Source organism: Nycticebus coucang, chromosome 24, assembly GCF_027406575.1.
Source record: "Nycticebus coucang isolate mNycCou1 chromosome 24, mNycCou1.pri, whole genome shotgun sequence".
NCBI classification, from domain to species: Eukaryota; Metazoa; Chordata; class Mammalia; order Primates; family Lorisidae; genus Nycticebus; species Nycticebus coucang.
This window is the reverse complement of record NC_069803.1, coordinates 6,333,861-6,360,889: the sequence shown is the minus strand read 5'-3', so window position 1 is coordinate 6,360,889 and position 27,029 is coordinate 6,333,861. Positions and strand designations below refer to the sequence as shown.

The window sequence follows — 27,029 nt, the reverse complement described above, 5'->3', positions numbered from 1 at the left end:
GGCTTCAGTTCTCGAGTGCGGCTCTGTGTGTACCCTGTACACTTCACTGAGGTTCAGTTCCATGCACTACGGTGGGCTTCAGTTCTCCAGTGCGGCTCTGTGCGTACCCTGTACACTTCACTGAGGTTCAGTTCCATGCACTACGGTGGGCTTCAGTTCTCGAGTGCGGCTCTGTGCGTACCCTGTACACTTCACTGAGGTTCAGTTCCATGCACTACGGTGGGCTTCAGTTCTCGAGTGCGGCTCTGTGCGTACCCTGTACACTTCACTGAGGTTCAGTTCCATGTACCTGGTGGGCTTCAGTTCTCGAGTGCGGCTCTGTGCGTACCCTGTACACTTCACTGAGGTTCAGTTCCATGCACTACCGTGGGCTTCAGTTCTCCAGTGCGGCTCTGTGCGTACCCTGTACACTTCACTGAGGTTCAGTTTCATGCACTACGGTGGGCTTCAGTTCTCGAGTGCGGCTCTGTGCGTACCCTGTACACTTCACTGAGGTTCAGTTCCATGTACCTGGTGGGCTTCAGTTCTCGAGTGCGGCTCTGTGTGTACCCTGTACACTTCACTGAGGTTCAGTTCCATGCACTACGGTGGGCTTCAGTTCTCGAGTGCGGCTCTGTGCGTACCCTGTACACTTCACTGAGGTTCAGTTCCATGCACTACGGTGGGCTTCAGTTCTCCAGTGCGGCTCTGTGCGTATCCTGTACACTTCACTGAGGTTCAGTTCCATGCACTACCGTGGGCTTCAGTTCTCCAGTGTGGCTCTGTGCGTACCCTGTACACTTCACTGAGGTTCAGTTTCATGCACTACGGTGGGCTTCAGTTCTCCAGTATGGCTCTGTGCGTACCCTGTACACTTCACTGAGGTTCAGTTTCATGCACTACGGTGGGCTTCAGTTCTCCAGTATGGCTCTGTGCGTACCCTGTACACTTCACTGAGGTTCAGTTCCATGTACCTGGTGGGCTTCAGTTCTCGAGTGCGGCTCTGTGTGTACCCTGTACACTTCACTGAGGTTCAGTTTCATGCACTACGGTGGGCTTCAGTTCTCGAGTGCGGCTCTGTGCGTACCCTGTACACTTCACTGAGGTTCAGTTCCATGCACTACGGTGGGCTTCAGTTCTCGAGTGCGGCTCTGTGCGTACCCTGTACACTTCACTGAGGTTCAGTTCCATGCACTACGGTGGGCTTCAGTTCTCCAGTGCGGCTCTGTGCGTATCCTGTACACTTCACTGAGGTTCAGTTCCATGCACTACCGTGGGCTTCAGTTCTCCAGTGTGGCTCTGTGCGTACCCTGTACACTTCACTGAGGTTCAGTTTCATGCACTACGGTGGGCTTCAGTTCTCCAGTATGGCTCTGTGCGTACCCTGTACACTTCACTGAGGTTCAGTTTCATGCACTACGGTGGGCTTCAGTTCTCCAGTATGGCTCTGTGCGTACCCTGTACACTTCACTGAGGTTCAGTTCCATGTACCTGGTGGGCTTCAGTTCTCGAGTGCGGCTCTGTGTGTACCCTGTACACTTCACTGAGGTTCAGTTCCATGCACTACGGTGGGCTTCAGTTCTCGAGTGCGGCTCTGTGCGTACCCTGTACACTTCACTGAGGTTCAGTTCCATGTACCTGGTGGGCTTCAGTTCTCGAGTGCGGCTCTGTGTGTACCCTGTACACTTCACTGAGGTTCAGTTCCATGCACTACGGTGGGCTTCAGTTCTCGAGTGCGGCTCTGTGCGTATCCTGTACACTTCACTGAGGTTCAGTTCCATGCACTACGGTGGGCTTCAGTTCTCGAGTGCGGCTCTGTGCGTACCCTGTACACTTCACTGAGGTTCAGTTTCATGCACTACGGTGGGCTTCAGTTCTCCAGTATGGCTCTGTGCGTACCCTGTACACTTCACTGAGGTTCAGTTCCATGCACTACGGTGGGCTTCAGTTCTCCAGTGCGGCTCTGTGTGTACCCTGTACACTTCACTGAGGTTCAGTTTCATGCACTACGGTGGGCTTCAGTTCTCCAGTATGGCTCTGTGCGTACCCTGTACACTTCACTGAGGTTCAGTTTCATGCACTACGGTGGGCTTCAGTTCTCCAGTATGGCTCTGTGCGTACCCTGTACACTTCACTGAGGTTCAGTTCCATGCACTACGGTGGGCTTCAGTTCTCCAGTGCGGCTCTGTGCGTACCCTGTACACTTCACTGAGGTTCAGTTCCATGTACTACGGTGGGCTTCAGTTCTCCAGTGCGGCTCTGTGCGTACCCTGTACACTTCACTGAGGTTCAGTTCCATGCACTACGGTGGGCTTCAGTTCTCGAGTGCGGCTCTGTGCGTACCCTGTACACTTCACTGAGGTTCAGTTCCATGCACTACGGTGGGCTTCAGTTCTCCAGTGCGGCTCTGTGCGTACCCTGTACACTTCACTGAGGTTCAGTTCCATGTACTACGGTGGGCTTCAGTTCTCCAGTGCGGCTCTGTGCGTACCCTGTACACTTCACTGAGGTTCAGTTCCATGTACTACGGTGGGCTTCAGTTCTCCAGTGCGGCTCTGTGCGTACCCTGTACACTTCACTGAGGTTCAGTTCCATGCACTACAGTGGGCTTCAGTTCTCCAGTGCAGCTCTGTGCATACCCTGTGCACTTCACTGAGGTTCAGTTCCATGCACTACGGTGGGCTTCAGTTCTCCAGTATGGCTCTGTGCGTACCCTGTACACTTCACTGAGGTTCAGTTTCATGTACCTGGTGGGCTTCAGTTCTCGAGTGCGGCTCTGTGCGTACCCTGTACACTTCACTGAGGTTCAGTTCCATGCACTACGGTGGGCTTCAGTTCTCGAGTGCGGCTCTGTGCGTACCCTGTACACTTCACTGAGGTTCAGTTCCATGCACTACGGTGGGCTTCAGTTCTCCAGTACGGCTCTGTGTGTACCCTGTACACTTCACTGAGGTTCAGTTTCATGCACTACGGTGGGCTTCAGTTCTCGAGTGCGGCTCTGTGCGTACCCTGTACACTTCACTGAGGTTCAGTTCCATGTACCTGGTGGGCTTCAGTTCTCGAGTGCGGCTCTGTGCGTACCCTGTACACTTCACTGAGGTTCAGTTTCATGCACTACGGTGGGCTTCAGTTCTCGAGTGCGGCTCTGTGCGTACCCTGTACACTTCACTGAGGTTCAGTTTCATGCACTACGGTGGGCTTCAGTTCTCGAGTGCGGCTCTGTGCGTACCCTGTACACTTCACTGAGGTTCAGTTTCATGCACTACGGTGGGCTTCAGTTCTCGAGTGCGGCTCTGTGCGTACCCTGTACACTTCACTGAGGTTCAGTTCCATGTACCTGGTGGGCTTCAGTTCTCGAGTGCGGCTCTGTGCGTACCCTGTACACTTCACTGAGGTTCAGTTTCATGCACTACGGTGGGCTTCAGTTCTCGAGTGCGGCTCTGTGCGTACCCTGTACACTTCACTGAGGTTCAGTTTCATGCACTACGGTGGGCTTCAGTTCTCGAGTGCGGCTCTGTGCGTACCCTGTACACTTCACTGAGGTTCAGTTTCATGCACTACGGTGGGCTTCAGTTCTCCAGTATGGCTCTGTGCGTACCCTGTACACTTCACTGAGGTTCAGTTCCATGTACCTGGTGGGCTTCAGTTCTCGAGTGCGGCTCTGTGTGTACCCTGTACACTTCACTGAGGTTCAGTTCCATGCACTACGGTGGGCTTCAGTTCTCGAGTGCGGCTCTGTGCGTACCCTGTACACTTCACTGAGGTTCAGTTTCATGCACTACGGTGGGCTTCAGTTCTCCAGTATGGCTCTGTGCGTACCCTGTACACTTCACTGAGGTTCAGTTCCATGTACCTGGTGGGCTTCAGTTCTCGAGTGCGGCTCTGTGCGTACCCTGTACACTTCACTGAGGTTCAGTTCCATGTACCTGGTGGGCTTCAGTTCTCGAGTGCGGCCCTGTGCGTACCCTGTACACTTCACTGAGGTTCAGTTTCATGCACTACGGTGGGCTTCAGTTCTCGAGTGCGGCTCTGTGCGTACCCTGTACACTTCACTGAGGTTCAGTTCCATGTACCTGGTGGGCTTCAGTTCTCGAGTGCGGCTCTGTGTGTACCCTGTACACTTCACTGAGGTTCAGTTCCATGCACTACGGTGGGCTTCAGTTCTCGAGTGCGGCTCTGTGCGTACCCTGTACACTTCACTGAGGTTCAGTTCCATGTACCTGGTGGGCTTCAGTTCTCGAGTGCGGCTCTGTGTGTACCCTGTACACTTCACTGAGGTTCAGTTCCATGCACTACGGTGGGCTTCAGTTCTCCAGTGCGGCTCTGTGCGTATCCTGTACACTTCACTGAGGTTCAGTTCCATGCACTACCGTGGGCTTCAGTTCTCCAGTGTGGCTCTGTGCGTACCCTGTACACTTCACTGAGGTTCAGTTTCATGCACTACGGTGGGCTTCAGTTCTCCAGTATGGCTCTGTGCGTACCCTGTACACTTCACTGAGGTTCAGTTTCATGCACTACGGTGGGCTTCAGTTCTCCAGTATGGCTCTGTGCGTACCCTGTACACTTCACTGAGGTTCAGTTTCATGCACTACGGTGGGCTTCAGTTCTCCAGTATGGCTCTGTGCGTACCCTGTACACTTCACTGAGGTTCAGTTCCATGTACCTGGTGGGCTTCAGTTCTCCAGTGTGGCTCTGTGCGTATCCTGTACACTTCACTGAAGTTCAGTTCCATGCACTACGGTGGGCTTCAGTTCTCGAGTGCGGCTCTGTGTGTACCCTGTACACTTCACTGAGGTTCAGTTCCATGCACTACGGTGGGCTTCAGTTCTCGAGTGCGGCTCTGTGCGTACCCTGTACACTTCACTGAGGTTCAGTTCCATGCACTACGGTGGGCTTCAGTTCTCGAGTGCGGCTCTGTGTGTACCCTGTACACTTCACTGAGGTTCAGTTTCATGCACTACGGTGGGCTTCAGTTCTCGAGTGCGGCTCTGTGCGTACCCTGTACACTTCACTGAGGTTCAGTTTCATGCACTACGGTGGGCTTCAGTTCTCCAGTATGGCTCTGTGCGTACCCTGTACACTTCACTGAGGTTCAGTTCCATGCACTACGGTGGGCTTCAGTTCTCCAGTGCGGCTCTGTGCGTACCCTGTACACTTCACTGAGGTTCAGTTCCATGTACTACGGTGGGCTTCAGTTCTCCAGTGCGGCTCTGTGCGTACCCTGTACACTTCACTGAGGTTCAGTTCCATGCACTACGGTGGGCTTCAGTTCTCCAGTGCGGCTCTGTGCGTACCCTGTACACTTCACTGAGGTTCAGTTCCATGCACTACGGTGGGCTTCAGTTCTCCAGTGCGGCTCTGTGCGTACCCTGTACACTTCACTGAGGTTCAGTTCCATGCACTACGGTGGGCTTCAGTTCTCCAGTGTGGCTCTGTGCGTATCCTGTACACTTCACTGAGGTTCAGTTCCATGCACTACGGTGGGCTTCAGTTCTCGAGTGCGGCTCTGTGCGTACCCTGTACACTTCACTGAGGTTCAGTTCCATGCACTACGGTGGGCTTCAGTTCTCCAGTGCGGCTCTGTGCGTACCCTGTACACTTCACTGAGGTTCAGTTCCATGCACTACGGTGGGCTTCAGTTCTCCAGTGCAGCTCTGTGCGTACCCTGTACACTTCACTGAGGTTCAGTTCCATGCACTACGGTGGGCTTCAGTTCTCCAGTGCGGCTCTGTGCGTACCCTGTACACTTCACTGAGGTTCAGTTTCATGCACTACGGTGGGCTTCAGTTCTCCAGTGTGGCTCTGTGCGTATCCTGTACACTTCACTGAGGTTCAGTTCCATGCACTACGGTGGGCTTCAGTTCTCCAGTGCGGCTCTGTGCGTACCCTGTACACTTCACTGAGGTTCAGTTTCATGCACTACGGTGGGCTTCAGTTCTCCAGTGTGGCTCTGTGCGTATCCTGTACACTTCACTGAGGTTCAGTTCCATGCACTACGGTGGGCTTCAGTTCTCCAGTGCGGCTCTGTGCGTACCCTGTACACTTCACTGAGGTTCAGTTCCATGCACTACGGTGGGCTTCAGTTCTCGAGTGCGGCTCTGTGCATACCCTGTGCACTTCACTGAGGTTCAGTTCCATGCACTACGGTGGGCTTCAGTTCTCCAGTATGGCTCTGTGCGTACCCTGTACACTTCACTGAGGTTCAGTTCCATGCACTACGGTGGGCTTCAGTTCTCGAGTGCGGCTCTGTGCGTACCCTGTACACTTCACTGAGGTTCAGTTCCATGTACCTGGTGGGCTTCAGTTCTCGAGTGCGGCTCTGTGCGTACCCTGTACACTTCACTGAGGTTCAGTTTCATGCACTACGGTGGGCTTCAGTTCTCGAGTGCGGCTCTGTGCGTACCCTGTACACTTCACTGAGGTTCAGTTCCATGCACTACGGTGGGCTTCAGTTCTCCAGTGCGGCTCTGTGCGTACCCTGTACACTTCACTGAGGTTCAGTTTCATGCACTACGGTGGGCTTCAGTTCTCCAGTGCGGCTCTGTGCGTACCCTGTACACTTCACTGAGGTTCAGTTCCATGTACCTGGTGGGCTTCAGTTCTCGAGTGCGGCTCTGTGCGTACCCTGTACACTTCACTGAGGTTCAGTTTCATGCACTACGGTGGGCTTCAGTTCTCGAGTGCGGCTCTGTGCGTACCCTGTACACTTCACTGAGGTTCAGTTTCATGCACTACGGTGGGCTTCAGTTCTCCAGTATGGCTCTGTGCGTACCCTGTACACTTCACTGAGGTTCAGTTTCATGCACTACAGTGGGCTTCAGTTCTCCAGTGCGGCTCTGTGTGTACCCTGTACACTTCACTGAAGTTCAGTTTCATGCACTACCGTGGGCTTCAGTTCTCCAGTATGGCTCTGTGCGTACCCTGTACACTTCACTGAGGTTCAGTTTCATGCACTACGGTGGGCTTCAGTTCTCCAGTATGGCTCTGTGCGTACCCTGTACACTTCACTGAGGTTCAGTTCCATGTACCTGGTGGGCTTCAGTTCTCGAGTGCGGCTCTGTGTGTACCCTGTACACTTCACTGAGGTTCAGTTCCATGCACTACGGTGGGCTTCAGTTCTCCAGTGCGGCTCTGTGCGTACCCTGTACACTTCACTGAGGTTCAGTTCCATGTACCTGGTGGGCTTCAGTTCTCGAGTGCGGCTCTGTGCGTACCCTGTACACTTCACTGAGGTTCAGTTCCATGTACCTGGTGGGCTTCAGTTCTCGAGTGCGGCTCTGTGCGTACCCTGTACACTTCACTGAGGTTCAGTTCCATGCACTACGGTGGGCTTCAGTTCTCGAGTGCGGCTCTGTGCGTACCCTGTACACTTCACTGAGGTTCAGTTCCATGCACTACGGTGGGCTTCAGTTCTCGAGTGCGGCTCTGTGCGTACCCTGTACACTTCACTGAGGTTCAGTTTCATGCACTACGGTGGGCTTCAGTTCTCCAGTATGGCTCTGTGCGTACCCTGTACACTTCACTGAGGTTCAGTTTCATGCACTACGGTGGGCTTCAGTTCTCCAGTATGGCTCTGTGCGTACCCTGTACACTTCACTGAGGTTCAGTTCCATGCACTACGGTGGGCTTCAGTTCTCCAGTGCGGCTCTGTGCGTACCCTGTACACTTCACTGAGGTTCAGTTCCATGTACTACGGTGGGCTTCAGTTCTCCAGTGCGGCTCTGTGCGTACCCTGTACACTTCACTGAGGTTCAGTTCCATGCACTACGGTGGGCTTCAGTTCTCCAGTGCGGCTCTGTGCGTACCCTGTACACTTCACTGAGGTTCAGTTCCATGCACTACGGTGGGCTTCAGTTCTCCAGTGCGGCTCTGTGCGTACCCTGTACACTTCACTGAGGTTCAGTTCCATGCACTACGGTGGGCTTCAGTTCTCGAGTGCGGCTCTGTGCGTACCCTGTACACTTCACTGAGGTTCAGTTCCATGCACTACGGTGGGCTTCAGTTCTCCAGTGCGGCTCTGTGCGTACCCTGTACACTTCACTGAGGTTCAGTTCCATGCACTACGGTGGGCTTCAGTTCTCCAGTGCAGCTCTGTGCGTACCCTGTACACTTCACTGAGGTTCAGTTCCATGCACTACGGTGGGCTTCAGTTCTCCAGTGCGGCTCTGTGCGTACCCTGTACACTTCACTGAGGTTCAGTTTCATGCACTACGGTGGGCTTCAGTTCTCCAGTGTGGCTCTGTGCGTATCCTGTACACTTCACTGAGGTTCAGTTCCATGCACTACGGTGGGCTTCAGTTCTCCAGTGCGGCTCTGTGCGTACCCTGTACACTTCACTGAGGTTCAGTTTCATGCACTACGGTGGGCTTCAGTTCTCCAGTGTGGCTCTGTGCGTATCCTGTACACTTCACTGAGGTTCAGTTCCATGCACTACGGTGGGCTTCAGTTCTCCAGTGCGGCTCTGTGCGTACCCTGTACACTTCACTGAGGTTCAGTTCCATGCACTACGGTGGGCTTCAGTTCTCGAGTGCGGCTCTGTGCATACCCTGTGCACTTCACTGAGGTTCAGTTCCATGCACTACGGTGGGCTTCAGTTCTCCAGTATGGCTCTGTGCGTACCCTGTACACTTCACTGAGGTTCAGTTCCATGCACTACGGTGGGCTTCAGTTCTCGAGTGCGGCTCTGTGCGTACCCTGTACACTTCACTGAGGTTCAGTTCCATGTACCTGGTGGGCTTCAGTTCTCGAGTGCGGCTCTGTGCGTACCCTGTACACTTCACTGAGGTTCAGTTTCATGCACTACGGTGGGCTTCAGTTCTCGAGTGCGGCTCTGTGCGTACCCTGTACACTTCACTGAGGTTCAGTTCCATGCACTACGGTGGGCTTCAGTTCTCCAGTGCGGCTCTGTGCGTACCCTGTACACTTCACTGAGGTTCAGTTTCATGCACTACGGTGGGCTTCAGTTCTCCAGTGCGGCTCTGTGCGTACCCTGTACACTTCACTGAGGTTCAGTTCCATGTACCTGGTGGGCTTCAGTTCTCGAGTGCGGCTCTGTGCGTACCCTGTACACTTCACTGAGGTTCAGTTTCATGCACTACGGTGGGCTTCAGTTCTCGAGTGCGGCTCTGTGCGTACCCTGTACACTTCACTGAGGTTCAGTTTCATGCACTACGGTGGGCTTCAGTTCTCCAGTATGGCTCTGTGCGTACCCTGTACACTTCACTGAGGTTCAGTTTCATGCACTACGGTGGGCTTCAGTTCTCCAGTGCGGCTCTGTGTGTACCCTGTACACTTCACTGAAGTTCAGTTTCATGCACTACCGTGGGCTTCAGTTCTCCAGTATGGCTCTGTGCGTACCCTGTACACTTCACTGAGGTTCAGTTTCATGCACTACGGTGGGCTTCAGTTCTCCAGTATGGCTCTGTGCGTACCCTGTACACTTCACTGAGGTTCAGTTCCATGTACCTGGTGGGCTTCAGTTCTCTAGTGCGGCTCTGTGTGTACCCTGTACACTTCACTGAGGTTCAGTTCCATGCACTACGGTGGGCTTCAGTTCTCGAGTGCGGCTCTGTGCGTACCCTGTACACTTCACTGAGGTTCAGTTCCATGTACCTGGTGGGCTTCAGTTCTCGAGTGCGGCTCTGTGCGTACCCTGTACACTTCACTGAGGTTCAGTTCCATGCACTACGGTGGGCTTCAGTTCTCGAGTGCGGCTCTGTGTGTACCCTGTACACTTCACTGAGGTTCAGTTCCATGCACTACGGTGGGCTTCAGTTCTCGAGTGCGGCTCTGTGCGTACCCTGTACACTTCACTGAGGTTCAGTTCCATGCACTACGGTGGGCTTCAGTTCTCGAGTGCGGCTCTGTGCGTACCCTGTACACTTCACTGAGGTTCAGTTCCATGCACTACGGTGGGCTTCAGTTCTCCAGTGCGGCTCTGTGCGTACCCTGTACACTTCACTGAGGTTCAGTTCCATGCACTACGGTGGGCTTCAGTTCTCCAGTGCGGCTCTGTGCGTACCCTGTACACTTCACTGAGGTTCAGTTCCATGTACCTGGTGGGCTTCAGTTCTCGAGTGCGGCTCTGTGCGTACCCTGTACACTTCACTGAGGTTCAGTTTCATGCACTACGGTGGGCTTCAGTTCTCGAGTGCGGCTCTGTGCGTACCCTGTACACTTCACTGAGGTTCAGTTTCATGCACTACGGTGGGCTTCAGTTCTCCAGTATGGCTCTGTGCGTACCCTGTACACTTCACTGAGGTTCAGTTCCATGTACTACGGTGGGCTTCAGTTCTCCAGTGCGGCTCTGTGTGTACCCTGTACACTTCACTGAGGTTCAGTTTCATGCACTACAGTGGGCTTCAGTTTTCGAGTGCGGCTCTGTGCGTACCCTGTACACTTCACTGAGGTTCAGTTCCATGCACTACAGTGGGCTTCAGTTCTCGAGTGCGGCTCTGTGCGTACCCTGTACACTTCACTGAGGTTCAGTTCCATGTACCTGGTGGGCTTCAGTTCTCGAGTGCGGCTCTGTGCGTACCCTGTACACTTCACTGAGGTTCAGTTCCATGCACTACAGTGGGCTTCAGTTCTCCAGTATGGCTCTGTGCGTACCCTGTACACTTCACTGAGGTTCAGTTTCATGCACTACTTGTGTCCCTAGAACGTGGAACAGAGCCCCAGGACATCTGGAATCCTTCTGTGATTCTAACCTTCCCCAGCTGAAACTGCTCTGCTTGTCCGGAGGTAACTCAGTATGTGACACACACATCAAGGAACCGACGCTTCCACAGTGACTTCCACAGCACTGCTGAGTGGTTCTTTGTTCACTCTGTGATCGTGGGACTGTGGCGGGCTGTTAGAGTGTGTGTGATCTGGAACAGAGTTGAAATTGTGCCTCTCCTCACAAAGGTGAGTGCCAGGGAGCTTGTCTTTACTCCTGGTTTTTGCCTCCCTCTAATGCCCATCACTTGGTAACTCCAGGTGTCAAAGTAGAGTCAGAAAAAGAAAAAACAGGCAGAAATCTGCGAAGGTTCTGTTTCGGGCCCTTTCTGAGTGCATCATTCTCTTCACTGTCCTTTAAGCTTCCTAGTGCTTCTGTTTATCCAGCCCTGAAATGTGGTCAATGCTGATGTCTGCACTCTCAGGGAGGCCCGTTTGCAGCTCTGCTGTGCTCAGTGAGCCATGTCACTGCAGGATCGTGGTGAGCTGCAGAGCAGGTGGGAAGGGAAGGGGGTGTTTACAGGATCTGCACGGAGCTGCACTTCTCCAGGGCCCACTCCCCCTCAGAGCCAGGTAACTTCTCCCGATTCTACTCTTCAGTCCTTTGGTTTCTTTTCCAACCTTGTCCTGCTGCTCTCCGCCCTTTGGAGGGAACATGTGAGCAGGCTTTGAACTTGGGAAGGTTTGTCTTTTGTTTAAGTAACAGTGACCTCTCTTTACAGCCATCTCAGGGTTAGAAGAAGCATAAAAAATGACTAAGTCAAACCCTTATATGCAAATCCTCTTAAATAGCCTAATACTCAGCCCTCTGGAATTTACTTCTTTTTTTTAAATTTTTGTTTGTTTTGAAACTGTCTTTCTCTGTCCCCTGGGCTAAAGTGCCGTGACATCATGTCATCGTAGCTCACTACAGCCTAAACCTCCTCCTGGGCTCAAGCAATGCTCCTGCCTCATCCTCTTAGTAGCTGGGACTGCAGTACCATGCTGTCACGCCTGGCTGATTTTTCTACTTTTTGTAGAAATGAGGTCTCTCTCTCTCTCAGGCTGGTCTCAAACTCCTGACCTCAAGCAGCCATCCCACGTCAGCCTCCCAAAGTGCTAGGATTATAGGTATGAGCTATTGCACTTGGCCCAGTTTAGTTTTTAATGCCGCTAACAACGTGAATTTCACCAACTTTTAACTTCACCATTTCATGTTTAAACAGCTTGGTTTCCTTTTTAATTTAACCAAAATATGTCCTCCTGTAGCTTCTACCCTTTAATGCTATATAGGGCATCTAAGCATGACAGCCTTCAAATACTTGAAAATAGGAACTCAGCTATAGTCCCTCCCACCTCCATTAATATATTCTGCCTGACTTTTTTTCTTTAGGCTGAGTTATTCTGAGTTCTTTTAACTGTTCCTCATAAAACATGGTCTAAGTTCTCTTATTCTCCTTTGAATTGAATTCATGGACTATTTATTACATGTAGTACTTTAAATATCTCATTATCACAGATTCATAAAAAAGGGAAAAGTAGGGAAAATGCAGATGTGAAAGAAACTTCTATGAAGGTTTTCTTTTGTCCTCTGAATAATTATAACATTCGTGATTTAGAAAATAATCCCTGTGGCACCTTTTGCATTATAGAGGCGAAACCAAGTGAGGGGAAATTGAGTAGTTTTCCTTTGCTAAATATACCTTTCTGATATTAGAAGAGTTACTTTGAGGTTAACTTAGTATAATCAGGACGATATCTTACTGTTTTATGTATGGATAAATACAGTTTTGTACAGACATCCATATACTTGTATTTCTTAATGTGAAGGCACATATCTCTTATTTATACAGCTGGCAGACTTAAAACTATTAAAAAGGTGATATTTTTAACTACATAGTATTGTTGGTCCCACATGTCCCTTTTTACTGTTTGAAATTAAACAGCAGGGAGATTGAGGCTGAATGTTCCAGGGCCATTACAATCAGCTAGACCTCGGAGATGCATTCAACTCTGCGGCACTAACAGGGGATTTAATCCACGTCATTGCCTGGACTCTGGGGTGGGCGCCCAGTGGAAGGCATTTATTTACAAAATTAAAAGCACAGCAGGTAAAAGCCAACATATTATTTAAGCACATTTATTGACTCCTGCTGCTATTTACTAAATTTCTCGGTGATGGAAGATGATGAACGAGTTGATTCTTGCAGTCCCTCGGCCCCAGCCATGGTGAAATGCACCTTCTCTGTTGTATTCCTCCGCAGTGGCAAAACAGGCTTCTGGTGGAAGTGGATTCACTGCGCAGAATTCAGCATTTTCCGCTCCCCTTTTAAATTATTCTGTCACACCTCACACGGGAAGTCATTTTAGAAAGAGATGCTAGCGTGCTTGGGATTGAGGCCCATTTTCTCCTCCGCTCACTTAATTCGCTTCTTTCTCTTCTGGTGCCTGTGTTGGGAGAACAAGGAGGAGCCCAGCAATTCTACTCAGTGAACTGCTTTTATTACCAAAATTTCCCCATGAGTTTTAGCAGGATGGATTCCTGGCCTAGTTGGGTCTCCTTGTCCACCATCAGCCCTGAGATGCAAAGGGATCGATGCTGACCTCCAAGAAAGTGCGGGCAGTGGGGACAGTGAGGATGGGGTGTGGGCAGAGTGGGAAGATGAACTATTCTGGGTCTTTCCTGCCTGATCCCGATGAGGGTCTTCCATAATTGCTGCTTGTTGTGTGTGTGCCCTGACCAGGTCGGAGTCATGCATCCTTAGCTCCCTTTAACCATTTTGTCCTCACTGAGCGCCTGCAGGGTGAAGTCAGCGTGGTCAAGCTAAGCCCGGCTCTGCAATGCTCCTTGTCAGTTTCAAGCCTCTGTTTGTATTTGTCCTTTCCTGCGGGTGAAGCTGCGAGACGCTCTGCATCAGAGCGGCCTGGAATACTCACTGAAGCTTATTCTGGATTGTGCATCTAAAGTTCCTGCAGGCAGTGTCATTGGATGGTGGTTTATCAAGAACCAATGTTTTTTCCAATAAAATGTTTTTGTGGAAGTGAAATATTAGACATACATAAAGGGAGTGCCTCTCAGGTGGACCTGCGGATGGGCAGTCTTCGTATCCTAAGGCGTCGCTAGGCTGAGAACCTTGCTGAAATGGCTTCTCCCCTACTCACTGGCACACGTCTGAGGGACTTAACAGTTATGTCAGATCTTTTTATTTATTTTTTTAAAGAATCTCACTCTGGCACCCTGACTAGAGTTCTGTGGCTTAATAGCTCACAGCAACCTGAAGTTCTTAGGCTCAAGTGATTCTCTTGCCTAAGGTTTTCTATTTTTAATAGAAGTGGGGGTCTCACTCTTGCTCAGGCTGGTCTCGGAGCTTCCGCTCTCAAGCGATCCACCCGCCTTGGTCTCCAGAGTGCTAGGATTACAATTGCTAGCCGCCGCGCCTGGCCTCAGGTCTTATTTTTAAACTCATTTTCTTGCTGAGTAAATGGATTGTGCTCCTTCCTGGCTGTCTCCTGCCTCTCTGAGGACACATTTTCTCTCATGCAGCGTAAGGACACTATGCTGGTGTTTGCAGACTATGACCCATGTGCACACCACCTTCAGCTTTTGTTGGCTCTCCATGTGTCTTAGTACCTGTGAGTCATTAACAAGTTAATGTTGAACCCTTGACCGTCAGGGACTTTTATCTATCAGGGTCTTCAGAAATGAAAGACAACAGTAACAGCCTCACTGGGGACATGGTGGCTCCTCTCCTGACCATTTTCACATTCTGGGAAAGGTTTTCCTGCCTTCAGATAAACAGTAAATGATCACTGGAAAAGAAGCAGGCAGTTTACAAAGAAATTGAATATGTTAACTGATTAATCATTGAGTGAATGAGGAGATGTTGCTAGGCTGGAGTAAATCCATCTCTTAAAAGCCTTCGCCCCAGTCGGCTGGTTAAATGGGAAATATGGTAGCAGTGAAAGTGAGATCTGGTGGCTATTTTCTGCTTCATTTACATTGTGTAAAACACACATCATAGCTGATTGTCAGCATGAAAATGACTGTACTTCAGAAGCTCCATTAATCTCCTGTTCATCTCTTTCTTCTTTGGTAAGGACTTGTGGGGCGGTGGGATTGGTGTCTCTAAGAGGCCAGGAAGTGTTGTGTCTGCGATTGTGAGGTGTAGGCTTTTCATAAAAAATAATAATAATAAAAAACCCACCAATAATAGTGATACAGACTAAAAAAAAAAATAAAAAAATAAAAAAATAACATTGATATCTTTTCATAAAGATAACAATGAAGTGAGATAATAAATTAACCAATTAATTTTTTCTCCATGAAACGTTTTTTCACATATGTGCATTTCAGTGAATAGTCAGAGCACAACTCGCTTAGTGTTTTATCTCCACAGTGGGGACTAGTGTGGGTTTGTTCAACCCCAGTTTCTACTTACAGGGTCAATCTCAGAATTTTCGGTATTTGTATCAGAGCATTTCTAATGTCTTAAATCCAAACTCATCCTGAGTTTATTATATTATCCTTAGTTTTATTTTTTCATCTTTAATGTTGAAAATATTTCTTGGGCATATGAGTTTAATAAGTTTTTTTCTGGAAGGTCTAAAATAATGGCTTTCCCCCTCCATTTTATCAATTTTAGCACAGTGTAATTTATATATTCTCACAACCAAGGCACAGAGCTGGGCTTTGTGGTAGGCGCCTGTAGTCCCACCTACTCGGGAGGCTGAGGCAAGAGAATCGTTTGAGCCCAAGAGTTTGAGGTTGCTGTGAGCTATGATGACACCATGGCATTCTATGCAGGGGGACAGAGTGAGACTCTGACTAGAAAAAAAATTATTTGATAAACAATTATTGGCATCTGCTGCAGTTTCTGTTTTCAAAATCAATCCGTAAAAAAAAATTCCATAAGTAAAATAGTTATTTAAATATTTCCTTATAAAAGAAAAGCCGTATGTGTAAAAAGAGTAGTTATCCATGGTGGTTAGTAAAGTTGATTTAAGGATGCTCTGACTTAGTCAATTTATTACTCATCTGAAAATTACTACCTGCCTTGGTGGTTTTGAAAATGCATAATTATATATTGAATGTTATGCTTAGTCATTGATTATTTAATTTTTTTCCTGGAATAAGAAATTAGGAACCTAACAGATATCATAATTCTAAAAATTTATCTCAAGGTGATCTTTACTATGTTTTTAAAGCCCACTAAGTAAACAAAAGTGAAAGTTTCCAGGACTTCAAGAAAATAATGCTAGAAAAAATACTGTGAAAATTACATTCCATTTGGGTTTTCAGTGGGGGAGGTATAAAGACTCTGTAAATACAGTGGATTATTGATGGGGCAGAGATTGAAAATAACATCCTGACCCATCTCTTATGTCATCTGGAAATGAAGTGCAAATCTTACAAATATATACCAAAAGATTTTTTTTTAGTGAAAGAATATAATTTTAAGCATCAGATAATGAAAATAGTTCTGTATCCTTTGGGGTACATTTTTATGTTTTACTTTATATTTTGATTGGTTTCCAAGCCTAATACAATATAATATTTAGTTTAAAAATAATTTATAAATTGTGCTTTATCTCAATAGTAATATTCTTAAATTAGGTAACATGGACCATTTTTCAAGTGGAAGAAAGTAAACAGTTTTCTTTGTGCGTTACAGTTAAATTTAAATAGAATATTAAAATGAATTCTGTGACATAATCCTTGAAAGTGTATTTATTTTAATTAAAAATTTCTTTTTTGTTAAGCCACAGAGGGTGGCTTGGAATTCTGGGTCTTTAATACAGTAGTTGTGTAACCTTAGTCAGATTATGTAGTCTCAGTGTGCTCACCTCTACACATGCAGTAAAGGAATGTCACCTGCGTGGTAGCGTTACTGTTTTCTAACCCTGGGAAATACTTACAATAGCATGTACACATGGGAAGAGCGCTACTGTTATCATCACATGCAAAATACTTCTTTAATTTTCTCAATTGCGATGAGATAATATATTATTATGACAGAATTTTGTAAATCAGAAAGTTTAAGGAAGTGCTGCGAGGGAAAATCTCTAGTTTTCACCATCGGGTTTTGTCACAATGCTTCTCCCCAGGCTGACTTGTGGCTCTGTCCAATGTGCTGAGAAGCCCTGGATTTACTTGACTGAGGTTCTTACCCTTTATGTTTTAACTAGAATCACGTGGGCTTGAGAGTCTTGGGGTTACTTCATAATTCTATGAAATCAGTGTTGTCACTTAGTGGTAGAAAGGCAGGAGGAGGAAATTGGTGGAAAGACCTGACGAAGTAGGTCACTCATCGGTTAAATCACAAGCCATATCTTATCTCACTTGCCCGGAAATCACATTTTGTGTATTTTTCATGTTTGCATAAGAATAAAAGTTTCCAATTTCTCAATTCAGCTCAACAAATAGTTGGCTGTCCTGCCTGAGTACTTTGATCTGCAGTCACTTTCAAGGCCAAGGAAGCTTTGTTTAGTGCCAGGAACAATTAAGCTTCCTGAGACTCTAATAAAGAATGTTTCATTTTGTTACACAGGTAAATAGTGAGTTTGTCAATAAACAAATACACACAAAGGATATTCCTATATTATTTGTGAGATTTCTGGAGGTCAAGGACCGTGTCTGAAACAACACTATGTCCTCAATAGCTAAGAAAGTATTGACATATATTAGGTACATGTATTGTTGCGTAATTACATTGCTTAGCCTGATGGTTGAGCTCATTGTGAAAACTGACATTTTTGTCTTCGATTACTTTGTTCTTTGTATGAAGACATGGGTGATGAATTTCTGTTGGTATGCCACATTTCTCTAAGTCAGCGGTTGGTTCTCACTGTATTAAAGGGCTGTGGCATCAGGAAGGTTGAGAACCACTGCTCTAAGAGGAGCAAGATTCAAATCATAGTTTGGATACTCCAGTGCAACGGTCAGGGCCTGAGATGAAATCAGTCTACCTGGTCAGTAGTACTTACCAGTACCTTGAAATTTCTCCATCTCAAAGTATTTATGTTCTTGGTCTGTTTGTTAAGGTTGTAATATTGAGTCCCAAACCATGGACAGTGTTCCCTTTCTGATTTTCTAAGATTCTTTCTTGCTCTTGTATGATGGGGTCATATATGAGAAGAACTCAGTAATGAATTCCTAGAGAAAGAAATGGTAATTTATGCACATTTAAGTGAACTAATCTCTATCAACCCACCCCAACAAAAACATAACCATAAACGTTTACTCAATTCCGTGTGAAAGGACTATTAAAGATAGTTACGTACTTAATTAGGTCAGAATATGAACATAAATGAATAGAATATTCATGAACACTAAATTTATATTTAATTCTTGTATCTTTTTAATTGGTTTATAAGCTGTCAGGACTCACAGGGCATAGGAATAACACTTGTAAAATACTGTGATGTAAAATAATTCTTGCCTTTATGTTAATGTAGTGGAATATTTTCATTGATAGTCACCTTATGTTCTAATCTATGCCAGTGAAATGTTATCATTTAAAGGATGATCTTTATCAGTTATCTTCTTCTGACTTGTCCATTTTGTGATGTATTATTCTCATTTATAATGTAATTTACTTTTAAAACTAGCATTTTAAAAAAAACTTACAGAATTAAAATATGTAACATAATGAATTTTGGAATATAACTCTGATATATATTACTTGTTTTAGGAAAATAAGACTTTTGAGCTTTATTGAAAAAAACTGATAAGATTTGTGAAATCTCAGTACAGAATTGACAGCAAATTAAATGTAATCAATTTCACATGACTTTTACATATTAGCTCATCCATAAGACTGAAATATGAAAATGAATTTGGTAACATTTTAGTGAAAATTAAATATATTAACTTCCACTAATGAGAATCAGGGCTACAATTTTAGATTTTAAGAAGCAGGAATTTGTGCTTTATAATTGCTTCCAAATGAAAATATTTTTATTTAGGGGGTATATATAAAAAACTAAAGGATCATTGAATCCCCAACAATAAAAAACAAACAAACAAACAACTAAAGGAAGCACGTCTTTCCCCTCTCAGACAGGGTCTCACTCTTGCCTGGGGTAGAGTGCAGTGATATTATCATATCTCACAGCAGCCTCCAACTCCCAGGCTTAAGTGATCCTTCTGCCTTGGCCTCCCAAGTAGCTGGGGCTACAGGTGCCCACCACCATGCTTGTCTAATTTTTCCATTTTTTGTAGAGATGGAATCTCATTCATGCTCAGGCTGATGTTAAACTCCTGACCTCAAGCTAGCTGGGGCTACAGGTGCCCACCACCATGCTTGTCTAATTTTTCCATTTTTTGTAGAGATGGAATCTCATTCATGCTCAGGCTGATGTTAAACTCCTGACCTCAAGCAATCCTTCTGCCTCAGCCTCCCAAGGTGCTAGGAGAAAATGATTTTAAAATTATTTTGATGCTAAGTAATACGTATGTAACAGCAGAAGTAATCTTACCTGGAGGAGTAAGACACTTGCTTTCAGGTTCTTTACACAGTGTTAGCTCTTAGTTAGGAACTGTGTCCCAGAGCAAGGTACCATTTCTCTTCTACCTCAACTTTCTCTCCTCTTCCTCCTTGTATACTATTCTCTTATTATACGCTGAGACACTAATACAGTGCCACGATTTAATTTAGATGTGGCTCATACAACATTCATTAGGAGGCATGTATTTTTAATGCTATTCTAAAATTTATTATTATAGAAACTAAATGAAAGCTTTTGAATAATCTTTTCTGCATTCAAAAATTACTCTTGAGGGCACCAAAAACCACATAATTAGCTGAGAAGTTTCCTGACTTTTTTTAACAATTGGCATTTCAGTTGGGTTGACTGCAGTGTTAGCCAGAAGCTGTTAGTATTAAGGTTGTATATCCCCATATAAATACTAATCAAAGACTGTATTCAGTTATAGTAGGAGAGAATCAGAATATATGGATTGGAAGGCAAAACTTCCAATCCCTAAGGGTCTATAGCAGGTAATGACTACTGAGATTTAGAACTCCAGATGTGTTTCAGTTTAGAGATAAAACACAAAGCACAAGACACGTACTACAGCAGCACAAAGCCTAGAGCTTTTTCTCCATAAAATGCGTAGTGCCCATTGATAGATGATTCTTCATTTGAGGGAAAAAACGGAACTATTGACAAATATTTTAAATATATATGTAAAGGAAAAATCGAATGTTTTATTTATTACTGTCATTTACTATGACAATATCACTTTAAAAATTTGACTTTTATGCTTTGGACAAAGTATACTCCTGTGTCCTTAGGATGGATAATTGCATATATCCTTCTTATTATAGGCCAGGTAATCCCAGCACTCTGAGATGATGTGGTGGGTGGATTGCCTGAGCTCACAGGTTTGAGACCAGCCCATGCCAGAGCAGGCTAAATATAGCCAGGTGTTGTAGTGGGCAGCTATAGTCCCAGCGACGCAGGAGGCTGAGATAAGAGACTCGCTTGAGCCCAAGAGTTTGAGGTTGCTGTGAGCTATGACACCATAGCACTCTACTAAGGGTGACAAAGTGAGACTGTCTCAATCAACAACAACAGTTAGGGCATTGTGACGGGCGCCTGTAGTCCCAGCTACTTGGGAGGCTGAGGCAAGAGAATCGCTTGAGCCTGTGTTTGAGGTTGATGTAAGCTGTAACGCCACGGCACTCTACTGAGTGCAACAAAGTTAGACTGTCTCAAAAAAAAAAAAAAAAATCTAAACATAAGCCAGGACTATAGGTGTTTTCCTGAAAACCATCATATTCCTATTATACTTTGCCCATGTTACTGACTTCTGGTTTATCAATTTATCGGTGTATCACATGCCCTCTCCAGCACAGAAGGCACGGGTGGTACATCTGTAACATGAAGCCACAGTGAGGGGAACCCAAGTTCTCTTTTTCATTTGTATCGAATAGACAGCAAAGTTTTTTTCTGGCAGTAGCTAGTTGTTCCCTGTACCTGTCCATGTTTAGCTGAATCAAACATTATCTGTGGATGATTGCTTAATGAATACCCATTAAAGACTCTAAACTATTAAATATGCTAAAATCTGTCCCAGGATTAAGCCCTAACAACATTCATATACCCCAGTGGCATTTTATGGGCATCCTGTGAAATCCGTGGCGTTCCCTCCCCTCCCCACTCCATGTTCTGAGTTGCAGTTTGGAGCGGTGCCATTAGCCAATGTCTGAGGAAGCCACAGGAAAGAAACCCTACACAATTTTTGAGTCTCCTGTTAACATGCTGTTACGATCTTTACTCATCAGATTGCAGTGTCCCTTTTGCGAGTACCTTTAGGAAGAAATGCTTTGCTGTTTTCTGAATTTAGTATCTGGTGTAAGTAGGTTTCTTTTGAGCAGGTGATTTTTTTTTTTTCCTCATTGATATTTGGTTTGTAAACCAAATTTGCTTCCCCTCATGGGAAGTCAGAATATTGACTCTTATGGCAAATATTGTGATAATACTCATACATCAGCTCAGTTTTAATTCTCTGTTTTATTTTTCTATATCTTTATTCCCCTTTCTTTGGAATACGTTATCTTGGTATATTTTAAATCTAATTGGAAGCCACCTTCCATCCATTCTGAGAAGGAAAATAAAAGGGCATTGATTGTGGGGCAGACAGATGTTCTGGAGCAGCAGCCCCAACCTTTTTGGTACCAGGGGCCAGTTTCATTGAAGATAGTTTTTCCATGGATGCTGAAGTGGGGAAGGGATGATTTGGTGATGATTCCACTGCATTGTAGCTGGCATCAGGCATTAGATTCTGATAGGAGCGCACTAGCTAGATCCCCGCCACACATGTTCACGGGAGGGCTGGTGCTCTTGTGACAGTCTAAGTGCTGGCCCTGGTCTGGCAGGAGGCGCAGCAGCTGTGCATACAGATGAGACGCCACTGGCCTGCTCTGCACCCCTTTCCCAACAGGCCCAGACCTGCACAGGCTAGTGGGGGTGGAGTGGGGACCACAGTTCTACAGGAGCCTGAGAAAGCCTGGCTGACATTGATACGAAAGCTGCCGGGGCTGCTCTGGCTTTGAATTGTATTTACACTAAGCGAGCTGGGATTTTTTTCAAATATTTTGACTTCTCTGAGTTTCATTTAACTTTCTTGTATAATGAGAATAAAGAAGTACATTTCAAGCTATCGTGAACATTTTAAAAAGCTTAAGTACTTCAGGAGTACACACCTTGAGATAACCTTAATGTTTATCCTTTGAACTCATGATTTTGATACTGGAATGGGGCACTGTTCATAAGTATGCAGGACAATTGGCTTAAATAAGCTTAAAATAAGGTTTTTTAAGCTTAAATAAGCTTAAAATAAGGTTTTTCCTAAGTAAAGAAAGTCATTTTCATTCAAATAATGCTTTCAAGAATCTTCCTGTTTATATGTGTGTGTATGTATAGGTTTCACAGAGAGAGATACGGGAGAAACTGTCTTTATGTTGAGATTGCTGTTGCATAAATTTGCCTTTACAGAGTCTGCAGCAGAAAGCCAGGCTCCATATTCAGGGCTAGAGTTCAGGTTAAAACTTGATTTAATGGTGGTGAACCCAGAGGTAGAGAATGAGGGATGTCAGCTTCTCCAAGTGCAGGGAGCACTGAAGAATTAGGGCATGAGGTTACAGTGTAATGTCGGATACTGCTGAGATCAAGTCTGGCTTTAGAGACAGAAAGTTTTAAGCCTGTAAGTAGGGATAAAAGGACCCCTGGCCTGGTTGAGATAGATGCTGAGGCTGAAAATCCAAGTTAATAAAGTAGACAGTTTTGGTCCAAATATTGATTTTTGCCAAGCTGAGTGACCTTGGGCAAATTATTTAGACTATCAGAGGCCTTCTTTTGTAGATCGTACAACGCAGATAATAATATGTACCTCACAGATTGCCTTGAAGATTTGAAAGGTCCTTAAAAAGTACCTGGTGCTTCTGGAGGCTCTGGGTAAAGAGTGATCACCTCTGAATTCCAGCACACTGTCTGCACCCTGCAGGCTGATCCAGTGTCTGCCACTGTTAAGAAAATAACATGCTGGGGCCTCTTCCTAATTTGCAGGAAACCTAAATTTGCCTGAGAAATTTTCAACTAACAGTTTTTCTCGAGATGCATGTTCTCCCCCATTGGAGTCTGCGGCCTGCCTTTCAGTGGGCAGCAGGGACGCGAACGCAAATGATGGAGGCCTGTCAGCATTTCCTGCCACTCTTGAACTACGTGGGCAAGTTTATGAACCAGTGCCTGTTTTCAAACGCTTTGTGTCCTAATGAAGTCTTGTTCCAGCAGAAGACTGGTGAGGCGGTGGGCAAGCAGTCTTAATTCCCCTGGCTGCGGTTCTCTGCCTGTCAGAGGCGCCAGTCAGCTGCAGCAGAGCTGAGTTCCCTGTCATTTCCAGGGCGAGCGTCATTTTCTAAATACAGAAGGATCTTCCCCTAGGACATTTGAATGCCTGTCTGTCTACCTTTACTAAATTCCTGACTGAACCAAAGTATCCCAGAATTTCTCAGGATGGTATCATTCACCTTGAAAGGTAAATGAAAGGAGGTAGGGAGACAACTTTTAGTTGTAAGAAGGAATGTCCAATGGCAATGTATAGAACAGTGGTTTTTAATGTTTGTTTTTTTTTTATTTCACGGTACACTTAAACCTATAGTTAAGCTTCCATGGCACACATATATTGGGAAAAAAGTGAAAAAAAGAACATACTTACTGTGCTTTGAACTTTTGAAAATAATTAACGATCTTTAAATTTTTCACAGCACACCTAAGATCCCACAGCACGCTGGGGTGCCACGGCACCCTGGTTGTAAATCACTGACACAGAGAGATGAAGGTCACCAGCAAGTACTTTCAGATTCAGTCCTTTGTTCCTTCTCTCTAATCCTCGGTGTTTTCTAATCAGACTTGTCCACAAGTTCAGCTCTCACTCTAGTGACCTGTATTGTTGCTGTGTGGTAGTGCTGCGTCTCTCGGGGCTTTAACTAACTCCATCCTTTGGCTGCACAGAAATGTGTCTTCATAGGTAAGAAACTAATTATCTCCGTCTGGGCTTATCTGAGATCCCGTGTGTGTGCTGCGTGTGTGCTGACGGTTTCCTTTTGAAGTCCCCGGCGTATCCTTGGAGCACATCACGGGAATACCAATCTCTGTTGCGAGCGCATTCCTTCACAAGCTCAGCCCGTATCTTTCAGAGAATTCAACCACCCTGGTCAGCTTTTCATGAAGCCTGCTTTATGGGGAAAAAACTTTAAACATGATTTACATTTTTCTGTGTTTTCTGTTGTGGGTTCTTTGATTCCTTGAGCTTCTATCCAGCCAGACGAATAGCCCAGTGCCTCTCTCCTGATGCTTTGCTGATGCATTTGGTCCGTTGGTTAAACCAGCACCGTGCCCAATTTAGGACAAGCTTTTTACATCCCCCTCTTTTCAAAGCTGTCCTTGGTTACTCTTGCCCTTCATTATACACCAGGAATATGTCTTAATGCAGGTGAAGTGCAATGCAGTGTTCAGTGCTCTTGTTAATTTTTGACTTCTTACACAACTGCCATGTAGAACATTTGCCACAAGTTAATTTGTCTACATTCATTGAGTGTTAAATGTGTCTTCCTGGTATTTTTCTGGATTTGTTTTCTTGTATATTTATTTATCTGTGATACAGTGATCTTATCCCCATGATAAGACTATATATGTTCTGAGATGTAGGGTAGGGACCAGATTTTATCTACTCCCTTGAGAAATGTTTAGTCAGAGTCAGCATTTTAAATGTTTTCTAAACCCTGGGCTGGTGGAAGATTGCCCTTCTTGGGGGCTGTGCCCTTCTTGTTGGTGTGACTTTTGGTCATGGGCATTTGATTATCTGGTACCAATATACCTAAATGTAAAATTCTGTAAAGGTGCACGTAAGGGTTGTTGTATTTGCTCTTCACTATTATAGCTTGAAATGTAGCCAGAAAGTTGAGGAACTCAGAACACAATGTAGAGTTGAGAGCCCTGATTATCCATGATTTCACCTTCACTGGTCCAGTTACCAATGCTCAAGTGCAGTCAACTGCAGGTGAGTGTAGTGCAATGTGATTGTGAGAAAGAGAGACGGTACTCACATAACTTATTATCGTATATCATTATAATTATTCTAGTTTCATCTTACCCTCTTACCATGACTAATTCATAAATTAAGCTTTAACATAGGTGTGTATGATAAAATAAAATAACGTAGGGTTTGGTACTATCCACAGTCTCAGGCACTCACTGCACCCTGCCCAGAGTCTCTGTGGAAGGGGTGGTGACTGCTGTACTTCAGTCTTTCCTCTACCCCACTCCTTCCCGTACTTCAGTCTTTCCTCTCCCACGGCTCCCTCCCGTACTTCCGTCTTTCCTCTCCCCCGGCTCCCTCCCGTACTTCCGTCTTTCCTCTCCCCCGGCTCCCTCCCGTACTTCCGTCTTTCTTCTCCCTGACTGCTTCCCGTACTTCAGTCTTTCCTCTCCCCCACTCCTCCTGGTGGTGCCTTCAAGTTTCAACTTTGGGATATCCTAGAGCAGAAGTAGGTCGGGATGTTACTGGGAGCTGAGTGTGTTAGGCGTGGATCCCTGGCTTTCATAGATAGTCCCTAAGGTGGCAGCTCCTTGATTTCAGAGGGACAGAGATAGGGTGTCCATCGGGGCCATGATGAGACAGGAGCAGGTGAATGAGAAGAACCTGAAGAGTCTATACTTTATCTCACTTCGGAGGAACAGAGGAGAATGCAGTGGAATCCGTCGTCTGGTCACCATTCATCTAATGAGGATGGATCGTGAGTAGCAAGAAGTAGAAGTTCAGATGGGGCTGCCCGTCAAGTTCAGCCAGGGCCTGTTTGATTCACCCATTGTGAACTAAATTGTTAGTACTCTCCATGACCCAGGTATGTGACAGCACATGTTGTCCTCACAAAACCCTGTATATCCTTGTAATATATAAAGTCATTTTCTTTTTATTTTTCCTCCTGTTGTGAATTGATTTCTCTAAATTTGGCTATTTGTGATCATTACTTTTTTTGGTGGTACCTTCTGTTTTTTAATTGGCAAGACCTGCAGTTATTGGCAGGTGGGTGAGGGGTCTTTTTTGCCCTTCATAACCTTGTGTATGTTTTGGACCAAATCTTGCAACAGATACAAATATTTATTGAAAGTATGAGATTAGTCGTACACCATGCTAGGTAAACAGTTACACCCAGTGGTTTGTTCTCTAAGGGTTCTGTCTGCAACTGGTGTGTAAGATCGCACATACGGCAGTTGTTCTGGAGACAAGAGTTACTTAATTTCATAATTGTCATTAGTAACCAAAATCTGAAATTCTGGCTGGGTTCAAGTCTCTTTAAAAACCAAAGTTGAAGTCTTATTTGAAAGATGTAGCTTTTGTATATCTTCTTTATGCAAAAGTGATATATACATAGTAGTATGAATAACATTTCTAATTAAATCTAGGGAATTTGAATATGACATAATCCACCGGTGAAAATCCATTTCGAAAATCTGCTTTGTTAATTAGTTAAGACCTCTGTCACTGATCAGGAGACAAAGATAGCTGAAGTGTTTTGTTGTAGCTAGTTTAACCTTTAGATTGTAGGAGAGCAAACCCAATTCAGGGTTGGTGACTATATTTGGTGTGAATCAAAATACCATTTTATAGATGAGGACCATTAATTAGGCTCAGGGGGAGGTGAAGTACTTGCCCCTGAAGTTTACAACTAGTAATCGGGAGAGGGAATGGACCCTCTAGCTTGAGACTCCATAGTTACTTATCTGTACCTGCTCTGTATAGTATACCGTCCACCCTGCATTCATTCTATCTGGATGCTAAAACGCAAGTAGTCCTGTTTCCTTTTTTTACTAAGAACAATGTATTCCTTTTTAAGAAGGTAAAAGAGTACTCTTTTTCACCAAAAACAGTGTATTCAATCCTTTTTACCAAGAAGGTTATTCAGAGAACACCTGAAAAATATGTGCTGTCTTGGGGGCACAGAGAGACTTGTATGTCAGGGAGTGGATTTGCTCTGGATGGCAACGAGGTACCGTGTCTCGGGGAAGAACATGGAGACGATTCCGCAGGAGTCATGAACTCGCTGCTGGCTGTGGGGGGAACCAGCCACCGAAACGGGGGAACTCAGGCTGGAGAGAAGGGCAACAGCGCAGGAAGATGGGTGCACAGCCCGACGCCGAGCTGACGTTACCTGGTGCTGCTTGGTGTGAGGATGTCGGTGGGTTTGTTTCTGTGGGGACTTTCAAAAGATAGATTGCGGATGCTCATGGGAAGCTGGTGAATACTTAGTTCTGGTCTGCAAGGAGGCATTGCATTGTGTCTTCTT

At 45.8% G+C, this 27,029-nt stretch overlaps 1 protein-coding gene across 7 annotated transcripts in view; it reads left to right on the top strand.

The window, feature by feature from the left end:
- The window catches only part of UNC5D (unc-5 netrin receptor D), a 647,952-nt gene that overhangs the window by 232,181 nt on the left and 388,742 nt on the right, over window positions 1-27,029 (top strand). The window contains exon 1 of one of the 7 annotated variants that reach the window (XM_053578675.1): window positions 14,647-14,770. The exons of 5 other annotated variants lie outside the window; for them this stretch is intronic. The gene's annotated coding sequence lies outside the window, so the exon portion shown is untranslated. Of the gene's footprint in view, window positions 1-14,646; window positions 14,771-25,230; window positions 25,587-27,029 lie in introns of those variants that run through there. One more of the 7 variants, XM_053578674.1, reaches the window with a different exon arrangement.